This window comes from Xiphophorus couchianus, chromosome 14, assembly GCF_001444195.1.
Source record: "Xiphophorus couchianus chromosome 14, X_couchianus-1.0, whole genome shotgun sequence".
In the NCBI taxonomy this organism is placed as follows: domain Eukaryota; kingdom Metazoa; phylum Chordata; class Actinopteri; order Cyprinodontiformes; family Poeciliidae; genus Xiphophorus; species Xiphophorus couchianus.
In genome coordinates, this window is record NC_040241.1 from 18,412,296 (window position 1) to 18,426,155 (window position 13,860).

Consider the following 13,860-nt stretch of genomic DNA (forward strand, 5'->3'; position numbering starts at 1 on the left):
ACACACACACACACACACACACATATATATATATATACAGAGAGTCCCAGCTGGAGCAGACAAGCTCCCTTTGTGCTGCATTCCTCACGCCTTTCAGCCTGAGCTCCAGCCTTTAGCTTTGCTCCATCTGCACGCACACATTCACATTCAGACCAGAGCAACTTTCTCCTGCTTTTGTCTGCAGAGTGGTAGCAGCCCAACAGCTGAGACGGATAGGAAGCTTGTCTTACCGTGTCCGGGCTCAGGCTGGCGATCTGCAGCAGGGAGGGGGGTGAGAGGGACGGTGCCGGCTCGGTGGGGTAAAATCCCAATGATATTAGTAATAATGAAAATATGTATAATTAAAAAGAAGAGATGAGGCTTGTTGGTTAGAGAGTCAGCCAGCTCAGCAGATTCCCACAATCTTCCCTTTCCTCTCCTCTCTCCTCTCCTCTCCCTGCCTGCCTGCCTGCCTGAGCTCCCAGCTTTGTGTGTGCCTCGTATTTTCCCTTTAAACAGCACGGGTCGCCTCCCCCCACCTCCTCGCAGCACACACTTGCGCACTGAGCCAGCACACAACGCTGCTCCTGAATATATGGCACTGTTGTCACTAAATTTGCACCACTTTTGTTCCCTTCCTTTCACATGCTCTCCTTGTTCTTCAGCCTTTAAGGGTCTTAAGTAAGAAGGGGGGATTTAAAAGTGAAAAAAAAAATAAAATCAAACTGAAATCCTCTGAATTTCTTGTTCTCTCTGTTAAAAAATTGAGAGATTCTCGTTTTAGATCTCCCTCTTCCTCACTTCCTCTGTCTGTGTTTCTTCTTGCTCTCCCTCTCTGTCTCTCTGTATTCTGTCTCGCCTTTTTTTTCCCACTCAGTAGTCAAACAAAGAAAGGAAAAGGAACAGAGCGAGCGCACACACGCGCACAAACACATATATATACAACACACATTTGCTTGCTCCTGCCGCCCCCCACCCCCTTCTCACACATGCACAAGCTTGGAGCCCAACCCCCCAGCCTGCCTCCCTCTGATTCCTTCTCTAAACAGCACCTCCCCTCCTCCTCCATCCATCCATCCCTCCCTCTCCCTCTCTCTCTCTCTGGCCTCGTTCTCATTCGTCTGACACCCCCCCCTCTCTTTCCTCCCTCCCTCCGAGTGAAACAGATGGGATTGGAGAGCAAAAGGAGCCTCTGCGTTCGTTCTCCACCTCGATTTCTCTTCTTCTCCATTAGTGTGATGTAAGCCTGATGGAGAAACGCTTTGACCCAGAGTGTGATCGAGGAAAAAAATAAATAAATAAATAAAATGAAATCAATAGAAAACGCAGATAATCTTTAATGGGTGTGATAAAAGTCAGCGCCGTGTCTTGCCTTGCAGATGTGGATTTATGACACCGACATCTTCACGCCCAACAGATGTGTGAAGTCGGTGATAAGGCTTCAGCATAAAAGAGCCAGAAAACATGTGGTGGGGTGAGAACAATGGCTTCCAAGCTCGGGACCCACATCTGGTCTCTCATTACCACTGAAGTCACATGTCCTACAGTTAGCCGGGCTCACAGGGTTCTGTCCAAACGGGAACGTTTATTTCTAAAATGGGTTGTCAATTAAAAAAAAACCCAACAAAATAAAACGAAAAAAAACAACACCTGAGTTCACATGGGAACGTTTTCATCCACACTGACACACAGAACGGACCAAATAAACTCCCCCACACCTGCAGGTGGCGCTAAATATGGGGCATGGCAGATGAAGCCTCCAAACAAAGTTAACAAGACGAAAACAAAAAGGATGAACTACAAAGCAGGCATGAAAACTTCAGAGTGGATTGATGATGTAGTTGAGTTTGTAAAACTAAAACTCCAGGACAAACATGTAATCTGCCATTGTTGTCGTTATGAATGAAGTATTTGGGGTTATAGGTCAGGTTAGAAGTTGGGCTAAGCGCTTTCACCAAAGAGGCGGTTTGGTTGTTCACATCAAATTGCAAGGGCAAAGGAATAGTATGCTATTCTATACTATAGTATAGAATATTATACTATAGAATACTATTCAAAGTAAGAGAATTATCTATAATTGCATACATTTTTGAGTAAGTTTAATATTTAATACCACAGAGAAAGATCAAACAAAGAAATAACAAGAAATTAAAGGTTCCCAAGGTCACAGAATGCTACAATAAATCCATTTATGACGCAACATGGTGCACCAATAACTCCAAGCACTAACAATGAGTCCAGGTCTGAGCAAACAGCTAACTTTATTCATAAGTAATCCAGTGCAAGATCCTTCACGTCCTCACTAATTGACAGTAAATTATTATAGAATATTCTTTTATAACAGCCCTAGTAGCATCTTTAAAGAGTCTATATAGATGTTGATGCTGTGAGCAGGAAGAATCTTCGGTAGCAATCAGCCTTGTAACAAATCTGACATAAGACAATGTCTCATGACTGTCATGGCGCACTAACAGCTCAATGTTCAGCAGCAGAAACAAACTTCCACAGTAACATGTCCTGGATGACACCACCTGTTAGCAAGCACTGCTAACTCACCTCATTTGCTTTGGAAAGTTACCTGTGGTCAGGTTGGAAAGACGTGCAGAGCAACCTTCTACTACAGCAGGCCTAAGGTTTCTGTTTATTGTGCTACGCTAATCACCTTTTTCACAACAAGTTTCCCAGGAGAGGCAGCGGCCAACCCAACATGTTTCCCTTCTCATTCATTCACTTTCCAAAGCGTCAGGGTTCCCTCCCAAGAACCAAAAAGGCCACGTTTTCAGCCAGAGCAGAGTTTGCTTGTTCCTGTCCTGGAACAATGAATGGCTGAAAACATCCTGCTTTCTTTGCTAGTGCAACACTTCCTTTAAAATGTACCTTCACTCTCCTTAGATAGATCCCACTTTGTTTGCTTCAGACATAAAATCTAATAGGACTCTGATACATCTTGAGGTGGACTAAAAAAAAAAAATCAGAACTACCAGTTAATAACTACATGTCACAAATTTCATGACTGCATAAAATGCATGCAAAACAAAACACTCCCATTCAAAATGTGGCTCTAAAGATACAGCAGACAAACAGAAACTCAAGTATTACCAAAAGTCTAAGGGCTTTTGAGACAAAATGGATAATTTATCATCTGGGGAGGAGAAAGTCACAAAATTGTGTCAAATTGTTCAAGTCGACCTAGAAAAGTATCAATGCTGAACCGGCAAGGTCTCACTGGCTTTATGTCAAGACAACACACTAAAAGTCTGAAATAGGACTGAAATAGTGCTCACCTTTATGTCCGACAACCTCTTTCAAAATCAAGTTAGCGCTTTGATTAGATTTAAGCTCCAAATTATTCATGCTAATTGAATTAATGTAACTAGATGATTGCTATTCTGGAGTTTCTAGTTCTGGCTCTTTTTCCACTTCCTGAATTCATTTCCAAAGGTTTTCATTCGAGTTCAAGTTTATCAAAGTTGATTTGTCTCTGGTCGCATTCTTGTTGAAAGGCTGCTAAGTGTCTAGAGAAGTTCAAGACAGAAATGTTGGTGAACGATGCTCTAGTCAGCCTCAGTCCATGCAACCTGGATGAAAGCATCCATATGCAGAGCAGAAACAGAGCAGGGCTGACTGCCACAGGACCGTCACAACGTTTCTTCTGAGAAATCGCAGTTTAACTGTGGAACTAAGGGTTAGCCGTTCAGCACAGTGTTGCTTTGTGTGGAAGCTTTTCAAAACGACATTTAGAAACCCTGCATTTTAACAACCAGCCGTTTTATTCAGCTTAACTTTTACTCTGTGCTCTTTAAAGAATCCATTGGTGCAACCTGTACTGTGGAGAAAACTAAAGACGCTGTGCTCAGGCTTTTAAAGTAACAAGAGGTGGTGGAAGAGGGGAGGGGGGTTCAGAATGAGCTGCTGTGTTGCACAAAACTTTCTCATTTTTTTTCTCTGGAAGACGTTTCCTGCAGCTCATGTTCACAGCCTGGGATAGACCACTGGGTTTCCAACGACACACAAGCATGTCCTTCTGAGAGCAAGCCATGTGCAGGAAGATTGGATTCCACAGCCGGCGGAAAGGGTACAATCAGAAGCCCAGGAGGAAGGAAGTGGGGGTGGGCATGGTGGGTGGAGGGTGATGGTATGGAAAATACAGCATGCACATTTAAAAAGAAAAAAAAAAAATACAGCTGCACACTTTTCAGAGCGTAACGGAGAGGAAAGATAAGCGCTTTTAGTGCGCTCTCCGACTCCTATGGACTGCTCAGCTGTCTGGCCTGTTTGCTCTATAAAGAAGCGAGGCACCAGAAGATAACTCCTGACTGCAGGACTAGATTGAAAACTCAATACCAAGACACAAACACTGAATGGTAAAGGTCCATAAGTTCAACAGCTGAGCACACGCAACAGAGGCTGAAAGCTTCTGTGCTCTGTAATAGCTTAATTTAATCTCCTGCTGGATCACTAAAAGCTGATGCAAGATGCAGGGCACTGAAAGCTGCAAATGTATCCGACCTTACCCTCTTAAGATGTTTTTAATCAGAATAAATATTTAATTTTAATAGATATTAAGTTTATTTTGATTAAGAAGATCCTTAAAGTCAATAAACATTTTTCCATACGTTATTAAGAATTAATTTCCAAAGCTTTTGGAAGCTAACATAGTTTTTGTCTGATGAAAGAGTTTATTATTATTCAACAGTAAAATAATTATATATAACTGCATACATATTTGAGTAAGTTTAATATTTAATACCACAGAGAAAGATCAAACAAATAAATAACAAGAAATTAAAGGTTCCCAAGGTCACAGAATGCTACAATAAATCCATTTATGACGCAACATGGTGCACCAATAACTCCAAGCACCAACAATGAGTCCAGGTCTGAGCAAACAGCTAACTTTATTCACAAGTAATCCAGTGCAAGATCCTTCACTTCAGCACTAACTGATAGTAAATTATTATTCGCAATCAGCAATTCTTCAGCTGCTTTCTGTTACAGCTCCGACCTAATCAGCGGAGCTGTAACAGTTTTGTTACAGCACCGCTGTAACCGTTTGACTCATTCTCTGCTCCTGTTTGGATCACACAACACGCCGGCTGCCACCCATCAGATAACGTAAAGTTATGGTGACAAAAGTATCTGCGCGTCACATGTTGGAGCTATTGCACCTGCATTTCACAGCCCCTCTGACTGTCCTGGTTCATCCAGAACCCTGGTTCTGAATGAAAAGCTTCAGAGTTTTGCTTCTATTCAGCTGGAGAAAGTTATGACACATCCACATATTGATCTCATCCAAGCATCTGTTCAGTGCTTGGATGGGTTTGGAGTCCCCTGGTGACATTGTAATGTAGAGCCACGTATCACATGTGTAGTTATGGTAGGTAATCTTACTACCTGTTATACCTGAGTTAGTGAGAGAAAGTAGATACTAAACATCAGGGGCCCCAGGACTGAGCCTTGGGGTACCCAACATGAGATTTCTGTCTGCTCTAGTGAGAAGTTACCTACTAACTCAAAGAAGTCCCTGTTCTGTTCTTTATGTACGATTCATATAAGTCAAGTCAAGTACTGGACCAGGGAATCTGACTCAGCTCTCCAGAAATATTCAATAATGCATCATGGTCAACAGTGTCGAATGCTGCACTGAGGTCCAAAAGTAGCTGGACTGTGTGAAAGTTAATAACGCTCAGAATATATTCTCAAACAATTATTGGACTCCAAACAATCCTTTATGATATGAACGTTGCACAGACCGATATAGATATATATTTGTGATATATTGTGCAGGGCTTAAAGTTTAGTATATATTAGCTCATCAATTATCAAGATAACCAAGCTTTGGCCTTCGTAAATCACAGCAGAATTGTCCATCTCCGCTTCTCGAACACATCCCCATCCCCACTTCCTGCAGGATAATGCAGCGTGTTGCAAAGCCTGAATCATCTCAAACCGCTTTCTTGAACTTGACAAGGAGTTCATACGGACCGAAGTCTCTGCAGACTATTCCCACCACTTTGATGAATCTGTGCCATGAATAATTAAAGATAGTTCTGAAAACAAAAACGCTGAAAACGCTGCACTGAACAGAACGGTCCATTTGAGCAGAAAGGCAAATGTCCTCGGCATTTAACCCAACTTTTATTTAAACCCAGAACCACCTTCAGAATGTTTAATCATTAAGCCAAGTCTCCTCAGGAATAAGAAAATCACCAAAAGAAACCCTAACCTTACCTCACTGCAGCATCTTCTCTCCAAGAGAGGCTTGAACTCACCGCCTGACCTTATGGATTACAACTGAAGAGAGAACGCACAATGCAGCCAATAGTGAGTCTGTCAATATTTAATTTCTGCTGTATTGCCAGGAGCTCTGAGTGTACTGTAATTAATCATTGCAAAAGAACAAATGGATCGCCACGTAGTCATCAACTAAAAGGTATCAACAGTGTTTTTGTTGAACTCTGATGAAATTAAAGCAATTATTCTATTTCAATTTAGAAAGGAAATAACAGATTACAGCGTAGACTCTGCAGTGTGTTACAAGCCTTCAGTAGAACAATTACAAACAACGTTCATGTGATTTAAATAGCTTGTAGCCGCCGATATAGGAAGTGAAAAAATGGAGTAAGAAGCAAAGAAATCAACCAGGAGGGAAGAAAGAAGACAGACCGGTCAATAAGGTGGCAAGTTACATAACTCCATTGCTGCATTGATTCATTGCTGCGCCGGTTTGGCCCTGAGCCAATACGGAATTGTATTTGTAATATTTGAGCCAGACAGAGAGAGAAAGAGAAACTCTGACATTGAGCGGAGATAGATGGCAATTGATAGGACAGGACGGCAAACAAAAAGGAAACCTCGATGGATTCACAGAGGACGACTCTGGGACGCAGCCAAAACGACGCAAATAAAGAGAGCAAAGAGAAGGGGCATCAGATAATGACACGAGACAGAGGGGGAAACAAAGCGCTTAAAAGAGCATTTAATCGAGCGAGATGGAAAGAAATCCAGACGAGAGGCGGAGAGGAAAGGTGCAAGCCGGGACAGTAAAAGATCGAGGGACAGGCGTGTAAAAACCAACTGGTGTCGCCAAGGCAGGTTATCCTTGTTGGTGTTTTCAGTGGAGATTATGACAGCCTGCAGGTCTGGAGCAGAGCAGCTAGTCACACTGGAAATGCTGGACAAACTGGGTTTACGGCACAGATTACTGTAAGAACAGAAAGTGCCTCAAGCAGCAGACTGAAATGACCAACTTTAACGACATAAAAGGGTTTGGAAACTATTCCCAGTAATAATAAACTAGTAGTAGAGAATCAGACGTTGATTCGATCAGAGACTAAAATATTCTCCTCCTAAATCTTCAGATTATTTAAATTACAGAGTAGGAGACGAGTCAATCCATTTATTACTGTATGAAATACTCAGGCGCAGTCAGATATATTCAGCCCCTCAAAAAACGGTGTGACAGGGTTAGGGGTTAAGCAAGGTATAAACTTTGCAGATTTAAATGATCGGTTAGTTTCTGACGTGAACACAGACAGATGTTTGTCGGGAGACAAGGAAGCAATTTTAAAATGTGTTTTAAACACGTTTTAAGAAAAAATTAAAAGGTTTATACCCTTCACAATGATCATTTGTTATTATTACAGCAACCAATTCCTGACCATATCTTTAGTGACGAACTCCATATCTTTGAGGCCTCTATGTCATCACCCTAATCTTTCGCTCTCCAAAGACGTCAAAAACCTAAATAGTCTTTATTTTGTTACAACTGTTGTTTGACTTGTTGGTATTGTTGCTTTTAATTCAGTCAGACAGTTATAAAGGCTAAAAGTGGAGCTGAAATGTAATAAACCATGTAACTATTCGTAGATGCAACTATAAATCCCTCCCACAAAATAAATACTAAGTAAGTTGCAATCATGGGAAAGATAAACAAGAGATGGTCTTTTCACCACATCTGCAGGATTGTTGATGTAAGTGGGTTTTAACAGGAAGGTAAAAGTCCAACAGAAGCCACTGGGAATATTAAGGAAGTGTAAATTTTATCCTGCAAGTCGGCGTGACCTTGGAAAAAAGTCCACACCTTCTTTAAGGGAGGGACGGGTGCCTCATCAGCAACTATAAAAGCTGATGGAAACTGTGCAAGAACAAAGAAAAATTGTTCTTTTACTCAACGTGGCAAGGACAAAATTTTCCTGGCCAAAACATTTCGTACTTTACAAAAACTTAAGTACGGAACTCTTGGGAATACCTGATACTTTCTTTCTGCGACGGCATTTGTGCTACGCAGCAACTGAATGTAAGAAAAAGGTTCTGCTCAGATGACACATCGAGAACAGCTGCATGAACTCACAAGCCAGGGCTGCAAAGATGCAAAATGAAAGAAAAGAATGAAAGAAAGAAAAATCAGAGTACAAAGAAGAAATGACAAAAAGAGGGACAAAGTCAAAGTAACTAAAAACGTCTCAACACATGAAAATCAGACAAAACCAAGGCAGAGAAGCTTCCCGTACAGAGCTGCTTATTAAGATTAGTTTGTGCTCGAGTGAAGCCAAAGATCTCCATCTTCTTTTAATGAAAAACACCTACGTTCTCTCTGTATTGCAATTTAGTCGTCACAAATTAGACCCCAGTCAGGACTCCTGCCACGCCGCCGACCTTAAAGCAATACGCTCAGCCGCTTCCCTCCAGCGCCGCCCTAATTTACTCAACCTGCGCACGCTTGGCACTCTAATTAATGTTGTGAGAAAACTGATCAGAGTGATACTAGCCCACTTGATTTACGACAGCTCAGCGGTGGTGCGAACGTTGAACGCCTGCGACTCGGCAGCTGCAGACGTGTTGAAATGAGGAGCATGAAGGAAACATCTGCAGGACTGGATGTTACAGCTGGAACGAGGCTCTAGGAGGACAAACAAGATGCCTGAGTGGCAGTTTGAAAATTAATAGTTTAGTTTTCGTCCTTGATAGTGACTTTAATCTTTAACTTAATCAAATGCATGCCAGATTTGAAATGGTAACATTGTGAAAACCATGTAAAAGACACTGCATCTCCTGTGCATTGCTTTTGCCAGTTTCCACCTTCTACATACATTTTCATCATAAAAACACAAAATCCAGAGAATTTAGACGAATAAATCTCTTGTTTTCTTCTGAAATTCTGACTCTTCTGCTGATTTTCTTCAACCAGGAATATCAGGACCACCACCAGCTCTCCTCCATCTTCTCCCCTCCTCTCACTTCCTCTTTGTTGTTGGAACATCTCCCTTTCACCCCCTCCCGTCTCGATCTCTGGATAGGCCACAGGCATATGACGGAAAGGAAATGGAGATAAAGGCAGAAAATCCGATTAATGTGCTGAATGAGGCACATGGAGAGAGGCAGAGAGAGAGAAGATGGGTGAGGAGATGGAGGAGAGAACGATCCGGGACAGGGAGGAAGGAAGGAAGAGCTGGAACAGACTTCCTTTGTGCCACACTGTGGATAATTCACTTTATTCCCTCTCTCTCCGTTTCCCTTTTTAAAAGACATAAATATATGATTCAACTGAAGGGTGTGGGTGAGCTGATTAATTGCCAATTAATGTTTAACGAGGTACAGCTGTGTTCAATTAACACTGCTTCAGACCCAGTCTCCTGCTTCTTTTATCCCCGCTCAAATATTAAACCTTCACCTCTTCTTCCGCTCGGTTCCTCAAGTTTTACTCGAGGGGGGAGCTGCATGCGCCGATGAGCAACATCTAAATTAAAACGCATCAGAAGAACGTTGCGCTCTGGCAGAGACAGAGGTGGAGTGAACGTAAGGCCCAGACGTTCACAATAAACCGCACAGACGAAGTAAACGTGCTGTGAAGAGTGTCAGTTTTCACGGCTTGCCCCAAATTCTAGTCTGGATTTTGTTTTTAACTTTGGCTAAGCCGTTTCCACAAATAAATATTTGGTCGTTTAGGACTGTTTGACTCTGACTGGTTTACCTGTTCCTGTTGAAACGAAGCATAAGCCACAGCATGACGCTGCCACCTCCATGTTTCACTGCAGGATGGTCACTGCATCAGTCCGTTAGACTCATACTGATACCGTCTACATGTTTGTTGTGATTGTTGCAGTCTGAAATAATCAATTTTGTGGCACCTTTTTCAAGACGTTGAGGTCAAAGTTGCTTATTTTTTAAGCTTTACTTTCGGCCATAACTTCCTCCTCGACCTGCCTGCTGTCTTCTTCCTGTTTGTTCTCTAACAAACCTCTGAGGTTTTCACAAAACAATTGCTTGTTGCAATTTGAATTGACAAGGTAATTGATTAATAACTTCAACGACATTGATTTTTTTATTTATTTCTTTGTTAATGTCCACCATTTTTCCACCATTATGTGCCGCGTCGCCTCGCCGCAGCAGCGTTTGAGCATCTGTGCATGAGCCAGTCGAGCTCGGCTCCGGTCATTAGCTCGCTCCATCAGTGCTACGCTTTCAATACAAACATGGCGGGAAAGCCATCTGATTGCAGCCTAACGAGCTGAGTTCTGAATGTTAACATTTCCAGAAGGCTGAAGTTGTCTAACGGGTGGAAGTATTTTAATCCGGGTGCCACTAAATTGAGGCTTTCCTCGTTATGAACCACAGCGGCATGAACAGCTGCCAATGAGCCAGGAAGAGTAAAGTTTTCTGTTTTCGCTCCATATTTCACGGACCAGCCACCTTCCTCTGTCTACATGTGGTACTGTATGGACATCTTCCACTTTATTTATTTATTTTTTAATCTGTATTATTTTCACAAAGTCACTCCTGGAGTTTCTGTAGTTCAGTCGAGCTGCCATCTTGTTTTACAGTTTGAAATTAGCTGGACTTTGAATTCAAGTGATTGAAATAAAAGCAAGTTTTCGAAAATATTTTCTGTCATTTGTAATTTCTTTTAAACAAAAAATAAAGAAAGGGAGAAAAATGATTTATTAAAACCCGTATAGAGTTAATTAATGATAACTGGAACATCAAAAACTGAAGTCTGTTTTTCAACCTAACATCAATTTTCTGTATTTTGCTGCTGCAATGCTCTGTTTTTTTCTTCTTTATGTCAAGTACTTTTAGTTGCATCGTTGCTATAATGTTCTATACTAATAAACTTGCTTGACTTCTGAAGCCCAATTTATGTTATTTGACAGAATCGGAGAACAAAAGACTGAAAAGAAACAGACGTGACATTTCCAGATTTTGCTTGCCAAAAAGTTTGAGTGCTACTTTGTGTTGGTGTGACCGCAAATATTTTGGTAAAATAAAAGTTTGTGGTTAAAATGTAACGAGGTAAAAGGGTAAAAGCCACTGAGACATTTTAATTCTCCATCATGTCTCTGGTTGCATCTTGCTGACCCAGAGACTCCGGCTGTGTCCCCTCGTTCTGCTTCCCGTCTCATTTGTCCGACTCGTCGTCCGTCTGGACAGCTTCCCCGTCTTTCACTCTCAGCTCCTCTTCAGGGCTGACATGGATACGCCTGCAGCGCAGCGCCGCACACAGACATGAACGTAAATACGAGAGCAGAAGCAACAATGGATGTAAAGTGTTGCTCCTGTGTGCTGGAGTCAAAGTGTGTGTGTGTGTGTGTGGACTGCCGGTGTGTTTTTATGGGCTTTTTTTTCCCCCCTTCCTGTTTTGGCTTTCATTACTATCTGATACCTCCACCCATCTGCTCACAAAGGAGATCAGGACACAAGAAAGGAGGAGAGGTGGAAGAGTTGGCTGTCACTCTTCATACTCGCTCCTCCTCTTCCTCTTTATCTGCTCTCCCTTTCTTTGTCCTGCACCTCCCTGTTTGCCTCCTCCTCTTCCTCCTCCTCGTCTCTCCTCTTCTCCTCCTTTCATCTCTAGATGCAGGCAGAATGGAGCTCGGCTTTCTCTGAAAACCCAGCAGGTGTGTGGTGTGTCTAATTGTACGCGAGTGTGTGTTCGACTGTGCGAAATGCGCTTCATGGTCTCGCCTGGTGTGCGTGTGTTTTTGTGTGTGTGTGTGTGTGTGTGTTAGCTGTGAGGAGTTTGTATTGGGCATATCTTGTTTCCTCGGGGGAGCCCAGGCTCATTTCCACTGTCTGCTGAAGCCAACCAACCCAGAAGTGCATCGATAATCTATTAGAGGAGAAACTCAGTCACACACACACACTCATAAACCGCTGCTGCTTACCTGCCACGGCTGCACACACACCGAGTGAGAGTGGGTTGGAAGCGGGTGGGCTAACCTGAAAAATCAAACAGAAAACAGATGGTAGAAATAAGTCGGAATCAAGCGGTGTGATCAGTGAAGACGTTTTATAGAAACACACACCTTTGTTCACATCTTTTCATCACAAACATTAATGCTGCGATGCATTACCGTAACTAAATGTATGACAGAAAGCAAAACAAAAAATTCAATACACGTAGAATAAACCTACAAGTTTTTTGGACTCCGCAGGTAAGGGACCAGATTTGTTCACAAGTAGATGAAATACTAGAAAACCCATCATAAAACTGCCTATTTTAATAGTTCAAATATAGCTTAACATACATTATTACAGATAATGGAAATCATCTAAGCACTTACAGCAAATCATAATATGTACAGTCTTGGGGGTTCAGCCAATCAGCACCAAGAAAAATAAATGGTGCTTCTGGCATGAAGTCAAGTAGCGTCAAGGTTCCCATGTTACATCTTCTTTCAAATGTTTTAGATGCTCTATGAGAGAAACTGAATTTCCACAAATAAACTGGAGATCCACAGAAATATTGTGCTTCAAGTAGCACAAATAGGTGATAGTTCACTGTAAAAACACTGCAGTTGAAACATGGAGGCGGCAGCATCATGGTCAACGTTTACTGTGAGGTGGATGGAGCTACAGTGAAAAAAGAGAGTGTTAAATGTTATATATTATATATATATATAATTAAATGACGTTTGCAAAACTTAATACATTTACATTTGTACTTGACAACTTAATAAATCAACTTGGATAAACTTAATTTGATTCATTTCGACACCATATATTTAAACTGTTTCACCTGTTATCTTTTTTCAGTTTTATCATGCAGGTTAGATGGTACAAATATCTACACAGTCAAAGCAACGCCTGGTTTAGATCTGGGGTGAGCAACTCCAGTCCTCCAGGGTCACTGTCCTGTCCTGTAATTTCTGGATAAATCCCTGAATCAAAACGGCTTAATTAAAGGCCTTGCCATTAACCCTTCATTTGATTCAGGTGTGTTGGAGCAGGGATGCAGGTAAAAGCTGCAGGACAGCAGCTCCTGAGGACTGGAGCTGCCGACTTCTGCTTTAGCTTAATGCAGGTTCAAGTGCTAGAATGGCCTAATTAAAGTTCAGGCCTAAAAGATTTGGGAGATGGATTTGTGTAGATCCTCTTCAGTCAATCTGACTGAGTTTGGTTGATTTTTCTAAGAGGAATGGGGGGAAAATAAGAGGAAAGCAGTTCAGATTTTTTTACTTGGTAATAATAAAATAAAATCTTTTTCTGTCCCTTTTGTATCTTTAGATACATAAAAATCCCAACAAAACACGAAATACATTCAAGTACGAGGCAACAGATGGTTTGAAGCACATAAAGAAAATCAGCAGAAAAGTGATAAAGTTAGCTAAATCCAAAATAAATACAGATAAAAAAACAAAATATAGGGTCAAGGTTTCTTAAATGCTGTTTTCTTTTGGATATAATTCTAAAAAGGTCTAAAAATTATTTGTGCTCACAAACAACACCAACTCAGTGTGGAAACCTCAACCCCACTGAGCTGCATTTTCCTTTAAAAGAATCCATTTTTAAAATCTCTTACCCTTTGCTCACCTTTACAGTTGCAACAGATAAAGTTCTACATTCAGTATCCTGGAAATAAAAGCTTAAATGTTGATGCTT

At 41.6% G+C, this 13,860-nt stretch overlaps 1 protein-coding gene across 5 annotated transcripts in view; it reads right to left on the minus strand.

Annotated features, from left to right (window-relative positions):
- Positions 1-13,860, minus strand: part of kdm6ba (lysine (K)-specific demethylase 6B, a) — a 108,712-nt gene that overhangs the window by 55,843 nt on the left and 39,009 nt on the right. For 4 of the 5 annotated variants that reach the window (XM_028038267.1, XM_028038266.1, XM_028038270.1 and 1 more), the window contains exon 4: positions 12,144-12,198. The gene's annotated coding sequence lies outside the window, so the exon portion shown is untranslated. Of the gene's footprint in view, positions 1-230; positions 784-12,143; positions 12,199-13,860 lie in introns of those variants that run through there. The other variant, XM_028038272.1, reaches the window with a different exon arrangement.